Source organism: Pongo pygmaeus, chromosome 7 (assembly GCF_028885625.2).
Source record: "Pongo pygmaeus isolate AG05252 chromosome 7, NHGRI_mPonPyg2-v2.0_pri, whole genome shotgun sequence".
Classification (NCBI taxonomy): Eukaryota; Metazoa; Chordata; class Mammalia; order Primates; family Hominidae; genus Pongo; species Pongo pygmaeus.
In genome coordinates, this window is record NC_072380.2 from 20,369,096 (window position 1) to 20,392,436 (window position 23,341).

Below are 23,341 nucleotides of genomic sequence, written 5' to 3' on the forward strand. Positions count from 1 at the left end.
CACATTAGCCTGGCATTCAAGGTTCTCTAAAAAACCGCTCACAAGTACCTCCCAGACTTACCTTCTACCTCCTCTCTAGGCTGAATTCTTCTCTAACCAGCCAGGTCTATGCCTATGATCTGCAGCTCACACTTTGCTTATCTGTTCTTTCAAATCATTCCCCAGGGCCTGGGTGGCTGCAATGGCAGCAAGAACAGTTGTTCTCCCTGAGCTACTCAGCAAAGACGGTGTCTACTCAGTATTTTTTAACGTAATGGTTAATGGAATGGTTGAAGAAAATCATTACAGAAGCAGGACAAGGGTAAGATTGTGAGATGGGAGAGGATATGATTTGGATGTTTGTCCCATCCAAATCTCATGTTGAAATTTGATCTCTAAGGGTGGAGGTGAGGCCTGATGGGAGATGTTTAGGTCGCAGGGGTGGATCCCTCAAGAATGGCTTAGTGGGCTGGACACGGTGGCTCACGCCTGTAATCCCAGCACTTTGGGAGGCCGAGGCAGGTGGATCACCTGAGGTCAGGAATTCAAGACCAGCCTGGCCAATATGGTGAAACCCTATCTCTACTAAAAATACAAAAAAAAAAAAAAATTAGCTGGGGCATTGTGGTGGGCACCTGTAATTCCAGCTACTCGGGAGGCTGAGGCAGGAGAATCACTTGCACCTGAGGCAGAAGTTGCAGTGAGCCGAGATCGCACCATTGTACTCCAGCCTGGGCAACAAGAGCAAAACTCTGTCTCAGAAAAAAAAAAAGAATGGCTGAGTGCCCTCCTCACAGTCATGGGTGAGTTCTTGCTGAATTCGTTTGCACAAGAGCTGGTCATTGAAAAGAGGCTGGCACCTCCTCCTCTCTCTCTTGTTCACTCTATTACCATGTGATATGTCTGTTCCCCCTTTGCCTTGCACCATGGATAAAAGCTTCCTGAGGCCTCACCAGAGCTGAGCAGATGCTGGGGCCGTGCTTGTATAACCAGCAAAACTGTGAGCCAAATAAACCTCTCTTCTGTATAAATTACCCAGTCTCAGGTATTCCTTTACAGCAATGAAAACAAAAATGGACTAATACAGGAGATAAGAGAGAAAAGAGTTGGTGGAAGGATGGAGCTATCATTATAGTTGATTCTGCTACCAGCCCCCCAAAGTATAGCCCCTGGCCACCCCCTGACCTTCAGGAACAGGCTCCTTTCTCTCTGATGTTAGGACCTGAACTTCTCTGAGTACTGCAATCCCACCACCAGGCCTTCCAAGACTCACTCTAGTTCTGCCTTTCCATGAAGAGGGCCTTCTTTAGTCACCACGATGGTCCACAGTCCTTTGACAGCCATGGGGTTCTTGGCAATACCCTCACTGGCACTTACAAGGCCCTTCATGTGCACACATCACAATGACTCATTAGAGACTTCATGTTTCAGGGAGGAAGAGGTGGCAGCTCATGCCTCTGTAGCTCTCCAGAGCACTGGTGGGAAAAGCTTGCCTCTGAGCAGCTGCTCTCTGAGCCTGCTGGGCCTCTGATCTGGCAGATGCAGAATGGTGTTTGCTGGCCATGTGGAAAACAATAGAATGAGTTATCTCACAGATATGACAGATATGACCTGGGGGCAGTTGCTACTGCGCACCAGGAGCATTTGGTGACCAAAAAAGCATAGGCTCTAAGGTCAAACAGATGAGGACTGTAACGTAGCTCCTTCTTGACTAGCTGTAAGAACTGCTACCTAATTGCTCTGAATTGTGGTTTTACCTTTCGCATTTAAGTTGTGCTTGGGCTTCTCCAGTTTGGCATTATTGACAAAGGCTAGGTAATTCTCTGTTGTAAAGGGCTGTCCTGTGTGTGGTAGGACATTTAGCAGCATTCCTGGCCCCTACATACTATGTGCCAGTTGCACTTACTCCCCTCTTCCATCAGTAGTGACCTTTAAAAATGTCTCTAGATGTTGCCAAATCTTCCTTAGGTGGGTGGGTAGGGGGCAAAATCTTTCTCAGTTAAAAATCACTGATCTTTACACCCTGGGGTTTTAAAGATGAGAGGATGTGATAGCACATGGGAGTTGTCTGATGATGTCTAGCATATAGTAGTAGATACTCATACATTTTGGTCCCACTGGATATTTCAAGAATAGAATTCTTTGAATAGAATAGAATAACATAGGACACTTTCTCTTCCATCCTCATGCACCATGGAGCATCCCTGGGGGCTCAGAAGTGGGACGGATGGAGCCTGACTGGGCTTGAGAAGAGCTCTGGAGAAGGTATCCCCACCCAGTGATCTGCCCAGTGGCTTCACTGGTCAGGGCTGAAAAGAAGACATTTCATGGATGCTCAGATGTGTTCTGGAAGTGTCTCATGGGAAATGGATGTTCTGTAGCTCACTATGGTCTGAATGTTTGTGTCCCCCAAAAATGCATACGTAGAAACTTAGTGACCAGTGTGATGGTATCAGGAGGTAGGGGCTTTGGGAGGTGATTAGGTCATGAGGGTGGAGCCCTCATAAATGGGATGAGTATCCTCAGAGAACTACCTTGTCCCTTCCACCATCTGAAGACATAGCAAGAAGGCACCTGCTATGAACCAGAAAGTGGGCCCTCACCAGACACTGAATCTGCTGGCACCTTGATCTTGGACTTCTCAGCCTCCAGAACTGTGAGAAATACATTTCTGCTGCCTATTTGCTACCTCGTTCATGGTATTTTTTTTATAGCAGCCCGAACAGACTGGAGTCTGTTCTGGAAACCCGGAGAGGGATGCAATTTCAGCAGTTTACATGGAGAGCCACTTCCAAGCAGACAGCCCATTTCTACTTCAGTTCTTCCTCCACACCTGGTTGTTCTGGGGAGACAGATGGTCCATTCTAGAGGAGGGAATATGAGTTATGTAGAGTAGCAGCTCCTACCAGCAAGGAGAGAGTGTGAGACACACTGCTGAGATGTCAGCTTGGCTGGAGTGCAGGATGGAGGGACTCAGGGTCTTCTGGCTGCAACTTCAGGTCACAGAGGAGAGAGTAACCAGCTGTGGTCACTGCACATCTGGCCTAAACAACTACAACATCCTGCCTGCCCAAATCCAGGCCTCTCTATTCCTTCAGGCCTAGGATCAATGGAAATCTTCCAAGTCAGCAAATCAGGTTTCCGCCAGAGGCAAAACCAACTGAATATAGGAAATCTCAGGGTTGCCCAAGCAATAGATGCTCCAACCCCTCTTTCTTGATGGTGGAGTAGAAATGACAATGGACTGGAGGTCAGACATCCTGGACTTGAACTTGCTCTGCTGGGCCATTGACTAATTGTGTGGTCTTGAGTGAGTCATTCTCTCTGGGGCTTCCTTTCATCATCTCCCCATGGGTAGCTTCATAACCGCTCTTTCCAACTGAGAGGCTCTGGCTAGATCAGCAAACAAACACGCTTGGAGAAGAGAGAAAGGATTGTTGGCAAATGCCCACCAGCAAGTTCAGCCTCATGTTGAGGAAGCACCGGCCATGCCAGGGCCATTTAAAACGGAGTCACTGGATGAAGGACTGGGCTAACAGGATGAGCACAGCCAAGGCAGACCATCTTTGGGAGACCAGAGCACAGCTGCCCTTCTGAAGATAACCAGGTCAGTGTGGAATAAGAGCTGGGAGCCCGCAGCCATCAGAGCAGAGGTTGAGAAAGGAGGAGTTTATTGTTTGTTTTTGTTTTAATCACAAGATTAGTTAAGAGAAGGTGAAGGCATGCACATTTTACTTTTTTTTTTAATAGAGAGAGTGTTGAGAACCAAAAGCCCAAGAGAGTGTTCTTCACTCGTACGTGTACATTGTCTGTGGAGACCTGTAGACCTGACCTCGGGGTACCAGGCCACACTTTGTGGTTCTCCCCTCTGCATTTGCTCATTTTCACCCTCTCTGCTCCCTACCTTGGGGCCTGCATCATCTCATGCCTAGCATGTAATGACAACCCCCAAGGCAGCTGGCTTACCTGTTCTGTCTCCAACCCATTCTACACAAAGGTCATTCTAAACACAGATTTCAACACTTGGGTCACTTATCTGCCTGATAGCCTTTCCCTGCTCCCATAGCCTATCTCATCAAGACCCATGCTCCCATCCGATAGTCTTAGAAAACCTCTCCATTAAGTGGTGAAATGAAAAGGCCGTGATCGAAACTGATCTTACAACTACTTCCTCATGGGGAGAACTCGGCCGAGCCTCTTTACTCTCTGAGCCCAGTTCCTTATCTCTGAAAATGACATAAAGAGTTCACAGGTGGTGACCTCATAGGCACACAGTGAGGATCAATGATACAATGGATGCAAAGGGCTTTACAAACTCTAAAGTGCAGTACCAACATTCCCATCCATTCAAGTCTCTGCAAGATGGCTTTCTTGTGGTTCTCACATTGTTTCCCTCCGTAGAGATTCTCCCTCCTTTTACTCATCAGGAAAATCCTGCCCTTGTGAGCTCATCAATTTCCACACCTTGACTTCCTTCACTGGCCATATCCTTTAGGAGTGAGCCTGCCACCCTGGCCTGCCTCAGTTCTTTCATGTGTAGATACGAGTTAGTGAGCCCCACTATGTCTCTGGGGCTTACCCATAATCTCATTTACTTCTCACAATAAATTAATACACAAAAACCAACTGAACTTCCATATACTAGCAACGAATAAATCAAAAAAGACATTGAAAAACATATAATTTACAAAATGTGTATGCATGGGAATGAATATAACCGAAGTTGTGTATGACCCCTACACTAAAAACTCTAACGTATTATTGTGATAAATTAAGGAAAATCTATATTAATGCAGAGATATGCCAGGTTCATGGGTCACAGACTTGATAATCTAAAGATTTACATTTTATACACATTGACCTAGTGACAATACAATCACAATCAACATCCTAGTAGCTTAGATACTAGGATGCAAAAGGGCAAGAATAACCAAGACCATTTGGTAAAGAACTAAGCTGGAGGGTGTATGTCAGCAGACAGCAAGACTTAACGGTTAACTAAACAATGTGGTATTGATACAGGTAAATAAAATTGACCAATGGAACCAAATAGAATTCAGAAACAAACCCAAATATATAAGATCACTTGACTTATGAAAAAGGAGACATGGCAGGGCAGTGAGAAAAAAAATGCTGCTGGGTCAACTAGTATCCATTTAGGAAAAAGTACATATTGACTCCTACTTCCTACCACACACAAATATTTCCAGATGATTGTAGATACAAATGCAAAAGGTAACACCTTAAAGCGTCTAGAAGAAAACCAAGGATAGTATCTTCTTGACCTTTGGATAGGCAAAAATTTCTTGGTCAGGTCATTAAAAAAGCACTATTCTAGAGTAAAAAATATTAATAAATTAAGAATTTCTCTTCATCAAAGGTCTCAACTTGGAATGAAAAGGCATGCCATAGAATAGAAGGAGATATCTACAATACACACACCTGACAAAGAACTCATATCAGAACATAGAAAACAATTCTTGTAAATCTCTAATAGAAAAATAGAAACCAAATTTAAAATGAGCAAAAGATTTGAACAGGCTAGGACATGCTAATTGACAAAAATAGGACATGCTAATGGACAAAAATATATAAAAAGGTACTCACTGTGAGTACTGATTAGGAAAATGTAAGTTAAAATCATAATTAAATACCTACTGCTAGGCCACTATTCAATGGTAAAATGAAAAAGTCTGATAATACCAAGTGCTGGTGAGGATGTGAAGCAAGTGAAACTCTCATACACCACTGGAGGGAGTGCAGACATGCTCAGCCACACTATGAAAATGTTTGGCTGTGTCTATCCAAGTTGAACATAAGCCCAGCGATCCCACTGGTAGATGTACACCCGGCAGAAATGGCCACATGGTTCACTTAAAGACCTAGCAGTTTTGTGCGTAAGAGTCCCAAACTCAAAATATCCGGAGACCTAAATGCCTGTGCACAGTAGAATGAATGGGCTGGGGTTCATGTGTAGAGTGGATCCCAGGGAGCAACGGGCACTAACGACAGCACTGCTGCTACAATCACAACATGGACCAGTTTCACAAAGGACACGTTCTGTGCAATTCCATTCAGTAAGATGTTTAAAAAGAGGTAAAAATTATGGTGTCAGGATGGGGAGCAGTAGGGACTAGCAGAGGAAGACAAGGGGTTTCCGGAGGGTACTTTTAATGTTCTCTCTTGACTAGGCTTCTATTTATGTGAAAAATTTGCAAACTTGTCTAGTTGTTCACCTATGGTTTGTGCATACCTCTGCATGTATATTATACTTCAATACTTTGATTTTAAAAGATTATCACAATAATCCTACGAGGTGGTTCTTTCTGCCCAATTTACCAATCAGGAAACATGTCTCAGAGAGGACAAGAAAGGTGTTCATTGCCAGTCACTTGGAAATGAGAGGTAGAGCTAGAATTCAAGCCCACACTATGTGAGTTCCTAAACACCATCTCCTGACTTTACACGGAGTAAAGTCCACCCTTTCACGGGGCCCAGCTCCTCACTGGAGCTTCGCACCCTGGAAGGCAGGGACTCTAAACTCCCACATCTTTGCTGTCAGCACAGGGCTGGACACTGCTGCTCAGCACATGCTCAGCAAGAAGTAAAAGGTGAGAGTAAAATGTAAACTCTTGCCCACCGCGTTCTTCTTCCGCTCCCACCCTCTACTCTCTTTCTCTTCCTGGCTTTACAGAGGGTCTATGAGCTTGCCCTGGCTGTTGACCCTGCCTCGCTCCTCTGCAGAATCTGTGCCATCTTCAGGGCAGGGAGGTTACAGCAATGCTCACAGAACTCAGTCCAGAGAGAGAAGAGTGAATGAAGGGGAGAAAGAATGCTGCTGCCCGGGCCCAGGCATGGTGGCTCACGCCTATAATCCCAACACTTTGGAAGGCTGAGGCAGGTGGATTACCTGAGATCAGGAGTTCGAGACCAGCCTGACCAACATGGTGCAACCCCCATCTCTACTGAAAATACAAAATTAGCCAAGCATAGTGGCACATGCCTGTAATCCTAGCTACTTGAGGGGGCTGAGGCAGGAGAATTTCTTGAGCCCGGGAGGTAGAGGTTGCAGTGAGCTAATCGCACCAAAGCACTCCAGCCATAAATAAAAACAAAAAATGCTGCCCAGCTTCTTCCCCTTCCCTAGGCCAGCCCACCTGCAGATGGGCCACCCCCAAGCAGAGGGTGGGATCCTCCACTCCTTTGCTGGGAGTGGGGAATCCCGACTGTGGGTCTGCCCAGCCCCCACCTCCTGCCTCTTCCTGCCCCAGATGCAATCCTGTCTCCTGCTCCGTCTCAGCCTTACAAGCTCCTTCTCCTTCTCAAAGAGGAGTGAAGCTTTCCTGGTGTTGTCAGCTCAGCCGAGCAGAGCTTGTCTTCCCACTGTCTCCCTCCCTCCCCCACACAGCTGGGGGATTCTGAAATCACCGCCTCGCTGCAGAATCAAGACCTGGATGTTGTCAGGAGCCTCTGCAAAGGCTGACTGCCAGCATCCCACGTCTCAGGAAGTGGGTGGCCACTGCTCAGGAGAAGCTGCCTGGAGACAGCCTCCCTTCCCCACCATCACCTCTGGCCAGAGGCGATGCCCAAGTGGAAACAGCAGCGCCCAGTCCAGGGCAGGGAGGACACAGCTTCCTCTTGGGCTTCCATTCACTGCATGTGTCCTGTGCAGTAGGTATGGGACTATGTACAACACACACACGATCTGGTGCATGCCTCACCCCAACCCCGAGAGGGGGCACTGTTACTACCCCAACTGATGGATGCAAAAAAATGATGCCTCAGGTTTTATATCTGGCCAGTGGCAGTACCTGGCTTCAAACCTAGGTTGTGGTCAACAGCAGTCCAGCAATACACACACACAGGCATCGAGCACATGGCTCTCCCACCACTGGGGCCCCTGTCACCCCTCTCCCCACAGCTCCCCTGCTCCTCTAGAACTCACCCCAACTCTGCCCCCAACCCTGCCTCTCCTCTGCCTCCGCTGCGTCTTCCAACCCTCCCCTCTGGGTTCAGGTAATCCCTTCATTTAATTCTCTTCCCCCAAGTCTTGGGCCACCACTTCCATTTCCTTGTCTGTAAACTGGAGCTATGTGTAGTACCCACCTCATAGGGTTTTGGTAAGTATTGAGTAAAATTTTATTTGTAAAAGAAGGATATAATTAAGAGCTTAAAAATACTAGCTGGTTTTTTTTGGTTTTTTTTTTTTTTTAGACATATGGGACTTGGTGACTGAAGACACAATGGGATTGCTTGGGTTCAAACTCTTTTTACATTTGTTTCCAACTTCACAGGGCCATGGGCTCTATTTCTTCTGGCTGCTTATCTAAAGAACTCACAACAGTTCCATTTGGGGCCTTTAGAGATTAGATTTAGGAAAACAGATTTGTAATCATGTATCAGTTGTTTGCAGGAATTGCTCTTAAAGTGCTTGGAAGTCACCGATCTAACCAACAGATGAAAAATTTCCTGAGGACAGACCCTCCCCTCTGGAGGCATCGTTCTATCATTGGGTATGGATGTAGCAGATTTGCCTGCAAAGGCTGAGCCTTCCCTGATCCTTAGGAGAAGTGGGCCAGGAAGGCAGGTGGCTGATCATGGGGGTCCTCCTGCCACTTCCTCCTGTGGAGTTCTGTCCTGCTCCCTCAGAAGCTCAGGTCTGGGCAAAACCCTGAGACCAGCACTGCAATTAAACCACATCCACAACTGGCAGCTGCCAGAAGATCCCCACCCACCTCCTGGTCCCTCAACTGCTCCGGGGTCAGGCAATGGAGCACAGTTCTCAGCTGCTGGCAGGAAAGCAGGGAGGGCTCTGGGTTTGTGTGGCCATTTCCTCTTGTCTCCTGTCCTGGGACCTCCCTAAGACCCTCCCGGGTGGAGGCTTATTAAGCAGAGACCCTATCGCAGCACCATGATTTTCAACTCTTGGCAAGCTTCCCTAAAAGCATTTTATGCCAATGCGAGTGAGGCTAATTCCAGGCTGCCTGAGTTTAACAAGCTCCCCATCTCTCATCAGCTCCTGACTCCCTGAAGCAAGGTCAAGTGGGAGTTTAATAGCTGTTCCTGGGACTGTGCAGAGGGCAGCCCTTTGAACTCAGTGTCTCAATTCCACAGGTGGGAGGTTCCCACCACTGCGTAATTTCGAGAGGGAGGGCCGAGACTGCCTGGGGGGAAGTCCCACGGCTCCCTGGTTCCAGGCAGCTCTTTGATATCTCCTGGGGCACTCCTGATCCTACAACCAGACAGCTCTCAACTGAACTGACACAAGTAACAAACTCAGCATCCCCTCTCCTGGGCATTCCTACAAGCCATGCGAGCCCCGTGTTGGTGGAGACACTGCCTTCTCCACTGCAGACACCAACAAGTTAGAACGGAGAAACTGTCTATGGCCCTACCACCCTGAACACGCCAGATGTCATCTCATCTCGGAAGCTAAGCAGGGTCGGGCCTGCTTAGGACTTGGGTGGGGGAATGGAGAAACTGCTGGACTTTTGATGATGCAGGTTTTAACATCGGATCTGAGCCCTAATAGCTGTGTGTCTCAGCTGTCTGGGCCACACCATTAACAGGGAAAAGTTCCCTCCACTTAAAGAAAGAAAAAGACCAAGAGGAGAAGGAAGGCAATGCGGAGTTCTCCTGGAAGGTACATTAAATCATTAAATGCCAGCCTGCCTGTTTCACGTAGGAGGACTCGTATATGTGTTCCTGGTAGGGAACGTGTGTCCAAAACACCAGCATCTTCTTCTCAGCCCACCCAGGCTGCCCCCATCTTGTTTAATGCCGTTTAGGCAGAATAACTATTTCTCCAATTTTCCAGTGCAGAATTAGACTCTTTAACTTGACTTCTGCGTTTTCCTATGTGAGACTCAGCCGGATCTATGTCCTCTCCCACGTGTACAACCCCCATAAACTGAACTAAGAGAGAAGTTTCATTTTATTTGTTTTTCTTTCTCTCCCTTTCCTGACCTTACGTGCTACGTAATCCAGAAAATGATCCAGATGGGAAAGACATTGGCTTTGAAGCAGGAGGAAGGAGGAAGGAAGAAAGGAAAGGAGAATAACCCCACTTCTGTCCAGCCACTGACCTTGGGGAGAAATCTCCCTCCCCTAAAGTCTGTCCCACGCACGGGCTTGAGATGGTATTGTGGGGTCCTTCCCGAGGGAGGACAGAAGCCCAGCTGACTTGGATGGCCTCCCAGCCTTCTCCCCTCAGCTCCTCCACTCCTGCACCACATCTGGCATAAGCCAATCTGAGCATGACACCCACTTTCAGCACTGAGTCCTGACCTCAGGACACTGAATGTTATCACAGCCGCCCATTCTACATAACTTCATAGGCTTTCAATCTATTTTAACGTAGTCAGACTGACCACATAGATGGAGATCCAGAGTGATCAAGGTACCAATGACTCCTTCCCATACTGTTTCCAGTTAAACCGTCTCCCTTTGCCAGAGTAAGCAGATAAGAGGGTAAGAAGGTAGCTCCACAGGCAGCACCACCTGACCCTAAAGTTGTCCCTCCCTGACCCCCTGGACACCTGCCTCTACCAAGCACTCATGACCCTCCCACACAGGCAACTCAGTCTCATGCCCGGTTTCCTCCCTTTGGAACTGAGGGGAAGAGGGTAAGACTAACATCAACTGAGCTTCTACTATGCTTCATGTGCTTTTACTTCTACTGGCCATGTAATTTTCACAAAAATTCTATATGAGGCACAACACATTTTATAAATGAGAAAATTGAGGCTCAGAGAAGCCAAGTGACTTGCCTGATGTCACACAGCTAACAGGTAGCAGAACTAGGATCTCTCTCGCCATTGTTCCATCTGCGATTGAGCACCCTTTCTGCAGAAAGTAAAGATTGCCTTGCTGAGAGACCTTTCGTCTCCATGCTGACTTTTCTTCACGGCACCGATTACCTACTTGTAACACATTTTACAAATGAGAAAATTGAGGCTCAGAGAGGCCAAGTGACTTGCCTGATGTCACACAGCTAACAGGTAGCAGAGCCAGGATCTTTGAACACTGATCTATCTGATTCCCAAAATCATGTTTTGTTTTGTTTTTTGCCACTGTCCATTCCCCAAACTTGGCCTCAGGATCAACACACAGGAAAAACCTCATGCCTTGTCTTTAGAACTTACCTGCTCTCTCCACCTGCTTCTGAGACTGCCAGCCAGGTGAAGGTGAGTTCCTCTGGGAGACAAGGGGAGCCTGACCTGGGTGGAGGTGTTTCCTGAGGAAGGCCCTGCCTCCAGGGGTCCCCTCTCTGGAAACCTCATGGGACACTGCTACAGCTTTGTCCCCTCCCTTGGCTCGCCAGGTTTTTAGAAAGCAAGATGAAAACACTTGAGTGGGTACCAGGCTGAGGAAGCTTCCAGAGGAAGGTGGGAGATGCTGTTCTGAGAGTTTCATGGCAGTAGGCAGAGGAACCCCTGGCACCCGGTGTGTCTGAGATTGAGGGGTGTCCCACCTCTTCTGTCCTGTCACTGACATCCCATCTGGCATCAGGACACGTATCTGCCTCCTGTCTGGAAATCTCTCCCTATGTGGTGTCGCTCTATGGGTGGCTAGGCCTGCTGACTGGCACCCAGCAACCCTTCCGTTTTGTTTGGGTTTGGCTTAAGCTGTGCACATATGAGAGAGGCAGAGAACTTGCTTTTCAGTTTTGAAAGTACCGACTGTTAGCAACTGCGACCGGCACAGCCTTTGCTGTCACAGAACCCTTAGGACAGAAAAGGCAGAGGAACAGACGGAAATAAGATGCCTCAAGCACTCAGAGAAACAAGACAGAAGAGTGGTGAGAAAAATACAGAGCGCTGTATCAGCTGTTGCAAAAGTCCAGGGGCTCCTTTGATTGGGGTAGGGAGAAAAATCCATCAAGACTGAAAGCGTCTCTCTATTGCTATGTTCTTGTATGCCCCCTGGGGCAAACCTGCCTACCAATGAGGTCTGAGGGGCTGATGAATTCTGCTGGCTCTTCAGTCCTCATCCACCAGCCCCACAGCACGTTAGTAGAAAAAGCCCTGATGTGGACCATCAATCCTGGCTCTGCCATGTCCCTCAGCCATGGGACCCTGAGAAAGTCCCTTCCCCTCTCTGGGCCTCTGTGTCTTCATCTACATAAAAAATAAAAGCCCTCTGTGATTTCTTTCAGGTCCAAAGCAGGGAGGTATTATCCATGTGTCCCATTAAATAAATAATCCTGGACCCAGCATCTTGACCTTGGATTAGGAACTTCTCTCTCTTGGAAGCCTCGGTCACCCCAAATATTCCCGGGCTACAAGAGGTCTCTGGGAACCTGTGCTATCAACCAGGAAATACGAGATGAAGATAGGTATTCTAATAATGGTATTTCTAGAAAGAAGTCTCTCCACACTTGAATCTATTCTATATTCCATTGCTAGATTCGCTTTCTAAAATCAGGGTCTGCTCTAGGCCGCCCCTCTGCCTCTGACTTCTGTGGTTCCCTGCTGTCTACCAAATAGCATGCACTCTCCCCAGCTGAGTATGCAAGGTGGGTGTGCAAGGGCCTCCTCAATCTGACTCCAATGTGCCTGTCTAGAAAGGTTTCTTTCCCTACCACCTGCTCTTCCCTATCTTGGCCACCCCTGCACTTCATCTGCCTGGAAATCACACCCAGCCCTCGGGGCTCTTCTCCAGCTCTGTATCTTCCAAGAAGACTCGGTGCTGATTCTGTTTTGTAGAATGATGTTTTTCTGGATGTTTTGTCTCACCCCTAATACCAGACAAGTGACTCGTTGTGGCAGGGTCTGTGGTTGCTCATCTTGCACCTGAGTGTAGCACAGGGCTGGACATGAACCTAGCCTTCTGTGACTTTAAAAGGATGGAGCTGAAATAGAAAGAGGTGGGGCACGGTGGCTCACGCCTATAATCCCAGCACTTTGGGAGGTTGAACTAGGGAGATTTCTTGAAGCCAGGAGTTCAAAACCAGCCTGGGTAATGCAGCAAAACCTCATCTCTACAAAAAAATTTAAAAATGGACCAGGTACGGTGATACTCACCTGTGGTCCCAGCTACCAGGGAGGCTGATGTGGGAGTCCAGGAGTTCGAGGCTGCAGTAAGCAGGGATTGCACCACTGCACTCCAGCCCGGACAACAGAGCATGACTCTGCCTCAAAAAAACAAATAACAATAATAAATAAATAAATAAAGAAAAAAGAAAAAAGAAAATGGAAAGAACTGGGTTCCTGGGGTGTGAAATAAAAGTTCTTGGCAGTGAGTATTGGTGTGTGTGTAGGGGAGACGGGGAGAGGATATGGATAGAGTGGTTTTTAAGCATCCTTTCAACCCTGAGGTGTTGCGTTTGCATGTAGAGTATCTGAAGCTTTTTCAGCACAGGCTTTTTTTGTGTCCTGACAAATCTTAGGACCCTAGAGTTGGAGGTCCTGTCTGCGGCTCTAGTATAGAAGTAAGTCCAACATCAAGAAAAAGTTTCTGAGTCAACAAATGTCTGAGGTACTGGTAGAAGCCCAGAGAAGCCAAATGCCTGGTGCCTCTAGTTTGACAGATGAAGAAATCCTGTCTTGGGAATAGCCACGCATCCTGCCCACACCTGCCCCACCAGCCACCAGCCGGCTGCACAGCCTTTGAGCAGGGCCAGCTGCAGGCCTGGCAAGGGGAGGAGCCGAAGGCAGCTGGGGAGTCCTTCCCAGGCCTCCTTCAGGGGCCGGCTCGCTTTACAGTGCAGGTGGAGGCTGGGGGCTCCACCTGGCTCCTCTCGTTTTCCCCACCTGCCTGCAGTGTGGTTTGTCTGCCGGCGCCACGGAGGCGTTGGGGCTGGGGGAATTTGATAGGCAAGGAGGGGGAGGCTGTCTCCTCAAGATATGTGTGCCGCCCAGTCCATGCTTCCCTCCCTCCTCCCCTTGCACTGCGGAAATGCCCTTTGGGGGTGGCGGGGAGCAGGGAAGAACTGAAGCTGGAGTGTCTGAAGGTTGCAATAAAAAAGGGAAGCTACCCAGAGTGTGTAGATTGTCCTTCTGGACCTCTGCTGGGGATGACCATGGGAGACAGAGAGGAGGGCAGACCCCACACAGGTACCTACAGACACCAGGCATGGGGCTGCCTCTCTGGAAGGTCAAGGGCAGCCTCAGGGCTCATCCCCATATCCCACAAGAGTCTCCCCGCCTCCCTAGCTAGGGAGGCTTCTGTTCTTGGCATTTTCCTATTATCTCCCCCAAGCAGAGTGTGGGAGGCAAGGAGCCTGGGTTGGGGGCCCCAACATGTCCCAAGCCGGCTTGGGATGGCATGAGTTCCCTTTCTAACCTCTCCCTGGGTGCCCAAACAAATGTTATCAGTGACTCAGAGAGCCTCCTGTCAAGGTCAGTCTGCCCTGCCTGACGCTGTCACTGCTGCCCGATGTGAGAACCGATTCTGCTTCCTACCTCCTGCCAGCCCCGGCACCATGCCTGGGCATTGGGCAATGGATGAGCTATCAGGAGAGCCCATGTGCCAGGTGGAGATCACCCCCAGCCTTCTGCATGAGGACCGCAGGTCTCTTAAGTTTCTGCTTTCCTGGCTGGTCTGTTCTGCAGTGTAACCCTTTCCCTCCCTGGAGTTTCCCACTGAGATTGCAGACCAAGCCCTGTAGGTTCCCTTGTGATTCCATCTCCTCTTGCTTGCCTGGCTTTCCAATTTCTGTGGCCCTGGAGTGGCACAGAGAGATCTGAAGTGGCTGGGTAGAAAGAAACACCGTGGGCCTTAGCGCCATCCATCTCTGCCATTTGGGACTGAGCCCTAGACCATTCCCAGGGCCTGGTGCTATATATCAGATACGGGACACACATTCTCTTTCAAGGGGCTTATAACCTATGCTGGGAGGGAGGATAGAGATAAAAAGCTAAACATGAATACATGGGAATAAATGCTCAAATGTGAGTGACAAGTACGTTGTACACTGTAGAATTCAAGGAACAGGGAGTTCACACAGGGCAGAACCCTTCTCTTCCCATGGCTAATGTCCTTTCCTGCCTCCAGACCAGGGGTGGGAAGACACTCAGTAGCAGGTGGACCCCTCTGTCTCCTCCCGCTGAGCCAGGACCCACTCACCTATAATTCCCCCCCAATCCAGTGTCACTGGGGTCACCAGGGAAAGGTGCTGGCAAACCCCAGGCCTTGTTTCCCTGCCTCCTTCATGCTGTCTTCCCTCCTTCCCTCTCTCCCCTCTCCTTGTATGTCTGTACTGAAGTCTCTCTCTTTACAGCAGGAATATAATGTTCGGCTGCCTTACACCCACTCTCTGAATGCTGCCAGCGAATAATGACTAAGGTGGTGGGTGGAAGTACAGCAAGTTGAGACCAATTTAGCAGTCCAGGGTGCCAAGAGGAGGGTGATTTAGCAGCAAATGGCTCTGCAGCAGCAAGAATAGTGAATATGCCCCCCAAGCCAACAGGCCAGGGAGCCAAGTGCACAGCCCTGCCCTGATACCTTGGGCAGGGATGGCCTCAGCCACCTGAGAGGTTATTCCATGAGGTCAGATTCATGCACAGGAATAGGAGGGTTTGAGAACAATGCCCACTCCCAGCCCCATCTCACCTCCACTTTCAACCTCCTTGAGGGGCCCCTGTTCTTGTACCCCGCTTAGGCTAAAAGTCTCACCTAGACTGGCCCATCTTCTTCCTCCAGAGGATCTGTAACCCTGATGGGTTCGTGGCCACCCAAAGACTGCCCCAGGCATGGTATTGGGGAGGGGCTGCCTGGGCTCACCTCAGACCATGCCACAGATTGGCCAGCCCAGGTGGGCAGAGGTGTGGATCTCCCGGGTTCTGACATCTTGGGAGTCTCTGAAGATTCATGTAATGTGATGTACTTGGGCTTGTGAGTTTGGGTATCACAAGAAAGTACGTCTCAGAGGGAGAGAAGATGAGAGTGGATGAATGAAATGGATGCGTGTGTGTGCGTGTGTACATGTGTACGTGTGCATGTGTGCATGTGTGTGTGCATGTGCTCTGGCACTGGCCTGAAGGCAGCCCTATCTTCTCCCACAACGATTAACTGACATGAAGCACATCTATTGGCGATCTCCATGGGGCAGCTCTTTGCTGTCTTTGTTCCAGATGCTGGATGCAACCCACATCACATCTGTTCAGACACCGATTTGGCCTGTCACTTAGGAAGAAAAATCATCTCTCTGCTGGATTGATTAGATCAATTAGCTTTAGCTGTTAGCTAACACACACATTCCCTCTCTGCTTGTCTTCTGTCTCTGTCTTCCGCCTCCCTTCGCTCCCCTCCTTCCCACGATGCTCCATCCAATTCTCTTCTCCCCTGGGGGCAGCCTCCATGTGTGATTGGAGTCTGGTTTCCACAAACTGCTTGAGCTACCATTGAAGAGACTGCTATCCCATTTTTGTTCAGAACGTACTTGCTCACGGACAAGGTGGAAACACTGAAATATATTATGCAATTAAGGTTGGTATTCCAATGAAATGCCATTAATTCAAATTCTGTGGAGGCAACATTTGCTCTAATTTCAACATGGAGTGGACTAAACCTTTTGAATTGACAAGCTATAAAGAAAGAACTGACATATGATAAATTTCATTCTCTAAAGCAAATGCCAAATAGACATTCCATTATCCTAGCTACATCCTAGTTTATTGTGTTTGTTTGTTTGTTTTTGAGACAGAGTCTTGCTTTTTAGCCCAGGTTGCAGTGCAGTGGCGCGATCTCAGCTCACTATAACCTCCGCCTCCCAGGTTCAAGCAATTCTCCTGCCTCAGCCTCCTGAGTAGCTGGGACTACAGGCGTGCACCACCCTGCCCAGCTAATTTTTTATATTTTTAATAGAGATGGGATTTCGCCATGTTGCCCAGGCTTGTCTGGAACTCCTGACCTCTGGTGATCGGCTCACCTTGGCCTTCTAAATTGCTGGGATTACAGGCATGAGCCATCATGCCAGGCCCTAGTTTATTGTTTACTGAGCTTAACATATATGCATCATAAGCACTTAGGGAAAAGGGAGATGGGGGGTGAAGTGAGCACAGAAAAACTGAAGAAGATTTGAATACCCTCATCGTGCTTGAATTACAATAAATACAAAAGTAACTGCATTCTTATAATTTTAAAAATCTCTTTTTCCTGCATATTAAACACTTGCCAACAATTCGATGAGCCTAAATCCATTTAATTAGTGAACCCCAGTGACTTGGTAGTTATAGCCCAACATTGGGAATCAGAACAGCTGGTGTTCAAATCTCAGCATTCCTCTTAAAAATCTTGCATAAACTCTTTCACCTTTGTTTTTTTTATTTTTTATTTTTTATTTATTTTTTGAGACAAAGTCTCACTCTGTCACCCAGCCTGGAGTGCAGCAGCGTGATCTCCACTCACTGCAACCTCCACCTCCCAGGTTCAAGAGATTCTCCTGTCTCAGCCTCCCAAGTAGCTGGAACTACAGGCGTGCACCACCACACCTGGCTAATTTTTGTAGTTTTAGTAGAGACAGGGCTTCATCATGGCGGCCAGGCTGGTCTTGAACTCCTGAGCTCAGATGATAAGCCCACCTCAGTCTCCCAAAGTGCTAGGATTACAGGCATGAGCCACCGTGCCCAGCCCTCCTTCAACTTTCAAAGGCACACTTGGTTTCCTCATCTGCCAATGGCAATGGGAATCTTCTCACAGAGTTGTTGTGAGGTGTAAATAATAATAATAATAATTTTATTCCCCTTTTTAAAGTGTAAAGTCCTGTACAAGTAAAAAGTGCTATTGAAATCATTATTAAGGAAGTCTAGGGATGGTAGAAGTCAGTGTCCAGCAGGAAGCAAGAGTGCGAGGCTGGGTGCGGTGGCTCACACCTAGAATTCCAACACTCTAGGAAGCCAAAGTGGGAGGATCACTTGAAGCCAGGAGTTCAAGACCAGCCTGAGCGACACAGAGATACCTTATCTCTACAAAAATTAAAAACAATTAGCCAGGTGTGTTGGTATGCACTTGTGGTTCCAGCTACTCGGGAGTCTGAGGAGGGAGGACTGGGGATCACTTGAGCTTAGGTCAAGATTGCAGTAAGCTGAGCCGTGATCACATCACTGCACTCCATCCTGAGAGAAACAGCAAGATCTTGTCTCTAAAAAACAAACAAAAAACCAGTGGGAGAGACACAGGATGAAAACTGCAGCAATACAGAGGGCTTTGCCAAATGGCAAAGGGAGCTAACTAGCCGTAAGCTCACCAGCTATGCTCGACTGTAGCTGACACATCCCCATCAACTTCTCCAACCCTGGGAGGAGGGGATCTGGAGGCTAATCTGCACACTGGCTGGAGGCAGTGGTGAGAGGTGAGAGGTTGAAAACCTCGCATTTTTTATGCACCACCTCTGTTTGGTCTGGGTGGCTGGCCAAACCCAGCATAAGGAGGCAACAGACTCTGGCTAAGGTTCTTGGAAGAGAGAGGCCTGTCTCCTCAGCTCTTAGCTTGCATCTTGGAGCCATGAACTTGGCTCCTGCTTCGCTGACTCCCTTCATACCCTCCTCAGGTTCAACTTCAAGGTTCAGTTCACCGCCACCTCCTCCCTGGTAAGGAAGGTTCTGGCTCACCTTCCTCCTGCTGAGAAACTGCTGTATTCAAAGTTAGTATTTTAATTGCAAAAACCACAATTACTTTTGCACCAACCTAATACAATCCAATTTTCAACTTACTTGTCATTGGTTCAGGTGTGCCAATTCTTCTTCTCAATTGTCATCACAAATTTTAGTCTCAAAGCATTATTTTGTCTTTTTTGCTGTCATTCCCCACTCCCTGGCACCTCACACGGATAAGACCTTCAATAAATAGTGAAATGCAGAGTTTTTCAAACTTGATCAATGATCTTTAAAAGGAAAACTTAAATCACCATGGACCCCTGAGAACACAGGTAGTAATTCCAATATGAGAAATAACAGGGCGATGGAAAGGAGACGGAAGGAGAATCAGTTGACTGCATGGCCTTGGAGAAATCATGGCCAGATTACCTCCCCAAACATGGTAGCAATTCACACTCTCAATTGCAAGTCTAGGAGTGTCCATTTCAGGCTTCAAACTGTAGCAGCACAAAGATCTATTCAACAGCAAACTCAAAGAGCTAATATATAAATCACCTCAAGATTCCCCAGGCAGTTGGATACTTCTTTGTTGGCAAAATCCCAGAAACATCTCATCATTGCCCTGGAACCATCTGGCCCCTGGGGCTCAAAGTGCAGGATTTTAAAACCCCAGGTCTAGGTCACACCTAGAATGGTTCCCTTCTATAACAATGCTTATGGGTTGATTGACCTGGAGATAGAGTGGGTGGGGATGAGGGTTCCCTCGGACTCCCGAACTGTTGGTGGGGCCTGAGATGGCCCCATCTAGGGAGAGGCCTTGAAGGAGCTGGCCCAGTAACAGAGGAAGGAAAGTCAGTGGCCACACTAGCAAAGGGCACCCATGCAGAAATCCACTGTTGGGAACGGTGCTCCCTGCCAAAGGTCTCTGAGAGCTCTCGTCTTTCCCCTTACCTTAGTAAACAAGCATTTACTAAGGGTGTACTCACAGTATCTACTTAAAGCCAACACTGTATTTTTTTTTTTTGAGACAGAGTCTCTCTCTGTTGCCCAAACTGGAGTGCAGTGGTGCGATCTCGGCTCACTGCAAGCTCCACCTCCCAGGTTCACGCCATTCTCCTGTCTCAGCCTCCTGAGTAGCTGGGACTACAGGTGCCTGCCATGATGCCTGGCTAATTTTTTGCATTTTTAGTAGAGACGGTTTTCACCGTGTTAGCCAGGATGGTCTCGATCTCCTGACCTCGTGATCCACCCGCCTCGGCCTCCCAAGGTGCTGGGATTACAGGCGTGAGCCACAGCGCCCGGCCGCCAACACTGTATTTTGAGCTGGGAACTCACGATGCAATCTCTGCTTCTAGGAATTTTGTAGACTCCTCAGGAGCCAGTGGGTAAATGCCATAATATACTGGTATGATGGTAGGGACCCCGAGGAAGGTACCTGACCCAGAATTGACGAAAAAACAGGGGAAACTTTCTTGGAGGAGTTGATCCCTATGGTTAAAACCCACAATGGGGCTGGGTGTGGTGGTTCCTGCCTGTAATCCCAACACTTTGAGTGGCTGAGGCCAGCAGATCACTTGAGGTCAGGAGTTCAAGACCAGCCTGACCAGCATGACAAAACCCCATCTCTACTAAAAATATAAAAAATTAGCCAGGCGTGGTGGCAGGCGCCTATAGTCCCAGCTACTTGTGAGGCTGAGGCAAGAGAACTGCTTGAACCCGGGAGGTGGAGGTTGCAGTGAGCCAAGATTGCACCACTGCACTCCAGCCTGGGTGGCAGAGCAAGACTCCTTCTCAAAAAAAAAAAAAAAAGTGGAAGCCGGTTAAGTGGAGAAGGTAGAGAGACCAGGCAGGAATATTCTACGCAGAAGAAACAGTGTTTCTATGTTCAAAGGTAACAGTATAACATGGACAGAGCCAGTGTCCAGAACCTTACTAAGCTGATCTCAAATCCCTGCCCCTCGGTTTTGTAGCCTGGCTAAATTACTTAACTCTCCTCATCTGATAATTATACATACCCCGCAGGGCTACAGTGAAAATTAAATGAGATAATGAAAAAAAAGTTCCGGGCACACAATGTATTTAGTGGCTGGTATTAAGTGTTACGGTATTACCCATTACACTTGTCTATAAGGTGCTTACCCATAGGTTTGTCATCATTACATTATTCATCTTCCTAGTCTCACTGCCTAGCCCAGAGCCTTGCATTTGGTAGGCGCCCAATGAATATTTATGAAATGAGCGTTGAATAAGCGCGAAGGCATATAAATAAGTTTTCAGGATTAGAAAGCCATTTATATACGTCTGGAGCCCATGTATAGCTTTGCTATACACGCTGACCCACGACTTCTCAAAACTGAAAGGCACATCTTTCCCTCACACACTCCCAAAGCATTGGCTTTCCCCAGCGCACCCCACGCAGCAGCACTCCTTCTATGACAGCACCCCTGCCCCACATCGACCCAGGCACACACAGCTGGGGGCACCTCCTGCAGATACACAAATGCACAAGCTGAACTGCTGAGACAGGTTTACCTCATGAAGCACATAGCCGCTGCTATAAATGTTAAATAACAACCATCTTCAGCACATCAAATGTCCCGCCCTCCCTTTTGCTTGCATATAGACACCCACAGAGATGCCCTTTCTTTTTCTACTAGTTTTCTTCTCTTCTTAAGCAGAGTGAGCGCCCCACACTCACATCCACCCAGCTGAGACCTCTTACTAGGACTCCCAGTTGCTCCGTCCCATTAGCTGTGGGACCTCAGGGAATGCCTTTCCCTTCTGATGCCTCCGTTTCTTCACTGGCAGGCACAGAGAGCCCACCGCACCAACCTGATAGTTATGTTGTGAGGATAAAGGAGATAACATATGAGATAACGTCTATGATGAGCAGAAAGCGCCTCCAAAGAAAAGTGCTGGATAAATACAAGGTGTAACGCCACGCCTGATTAGCCTGCATGCTCTGCCCACAAACTCCTACCCACAGACTATGTTCCACTCCATTCTTAAACACAAACACCTTTCCCGTCTGTAAATGCTATCTCTAATACCCATATGCGCACACTCTTCAGACACCTCCATTCTCCCTCTGGATGCGTGCAGAAAATTGTTTTTGAACTTAGAGAAAGCTCAGGTTACAAACACCCTCTTGCCGGTACCCGCAGACTCTTCTCAAGGTCTTCGTGCAGGAACTGCCAAGCAGATAGCTCATCTCTTTGTGGCTGGGCTCCTGGGCTCCCAGCATTCCTATTAGGCTGCACTTCCAGCAGAGTGTGGGATCCTTATTAGGAGCAGCGCCTGCCCAGCAGGATCCAGAACTCAGTGCCTCCTCAGTAGTTTCCCAGCGCCCGGGACCAGAGAGTAGAGGGGCTGATGGCAGCGGGACGGTGTAGAGGGAATAAGCCTGACAGGAAACGCTTTAGGAGGCCAGATCCCTAAGCACTTCTTATTCCTGGGAAATTGAGAACTGCGAAGCTAACAAGTCTGGAGCACTTTCCCAGGCCTGACATACTCGTGGGCGAGCACAACACTCCTTTGCTCCACAGTTCAAACCTTTCCACTTGGAGCACGAAAAAGAGACATCACCTGGCCCTTGGTTTCTCGGGGGTGCCTGTTGCTGCCGAGCTGCGACCTCTGAAGCCTCTCCAGCCAGAGCAAAGCCTGTGGCAGGGTGGAGGGGTGAGGTCTGGCTGCCTAGAGTGGCGGTAGAAGAAGTGAAGGTAGTGTGGGGCTGTCTGTGTGTGCATGGTGCTTTGACTAAATTCCTGAATTGCACATCCAGGACCGACCCCAGGAACCTGAGGCCCCAGGGAGCCACTTAGACACTCCGATTTACCACCTTCCTCTCTAACCACCTCCGCCCGTGTGACTTATTCCTTGAGGGAAACCTTTCAAATCTCTCGCTGCATCGCACCGGTGTCCTCCCCACCGGTGTGGACACAGCTCATCTGCAGAGTTCCAGGCGGCGAAGTTCAGCCGTCCGGCCGGACCGCCGGACCCTCTTCCTGCTGCCCCTGCCCCTGCGGCCTCGCGTCCCCACCTCCCACTTCTTCACTTCCGACACCAGTGTCACCTAACACTGACGTCCCCGCCAGGATCAGCATCGGGGCTGGGAACAGACGAACCCCGTCTGCAGGAGACACGGAGACAAAGACAGGAGGACAGACGCACAGTCACCTCCTCCGGGCCGGGCCGGAGAAGCGGCGCACACCCTGAAGAGGGGACACCCTGACAGCTCCACGCGGAGACAAAGGCACCTCGACAGCCACGGACACAGACAAAGACCGACGGACGCGCGGACGCACGGACGGGGCCGGCCCGGCGAGGGGAGCGCGGTTTCCCGCAGCCAGGGCAGCAGACCCTCAAGGGGCGAGGAGACCCCCGGCCACCGCACCTTACCTGCCCCCTGCGCCTCGGGCGCACTTGAGATTTTTTTTTTTCCCAGTGTTTCCCGGTGTGTTCCCGTCTCTCTCTTTCCAGAGCTGCTGAGCGGGCCGGGCCGGTCCCACCGCGCGGGATGCAGCTCCCGGCTCCCACTCGCTGGCCGAGGCGGGCAGAGAAACTTTCGGCCTCCCAGCCCGGCCGCTGCCAACCCGCCAGCTCCAGGCGCGCCGGCCTCTGCGCGGGTCCCGGAGCCGGGGCGGGGTGGGGCGGGGCGGGGAGGGGCGGGGCCGGCCCGGGGCGGGGCCAGCGCCGGCGCCGCTGATTGGCAGCGAGCTGCCGGCAGCCTGGTCTGTGCCGCTCGGCGGCCTTTGTTCCGGACTGACAGCTGGGGCTGCTTGCGACCTCGCGGCTCCTTCGCGCCCGCGGCCTGCGCGGGGTCC

General features: G+C 49.2%; 1 protein-coding gene across 2 annotated transcripts in view; it reads right to left on the reverse strand.

The window, feature by feature from the left end:
* Positions 1-23,140, reverse strand: part of LZTS1 (leucine zipper tumor suppressor 1) — a 57,675-nt gene extending 34,535 nt beyond the window's left edge. Inside the window, exon 1 of one of the 2 annotated variants that reach the window (XM_054499097.2) lies at positions 22,917-23,140. The gene's annotated coding sequence lies outside the window, so the exon portion shown is untranslated. Of the gene's footprint in view, positions 1-18,635; positions 18,693-22,916 lie in introns of those variants that run through there. The other variant, XM_063668573.1, reaches the window with a different exon arrangement.
* Between the last annotated feature and the right edge of the window lie 201 nt (positions 23,141-23,341).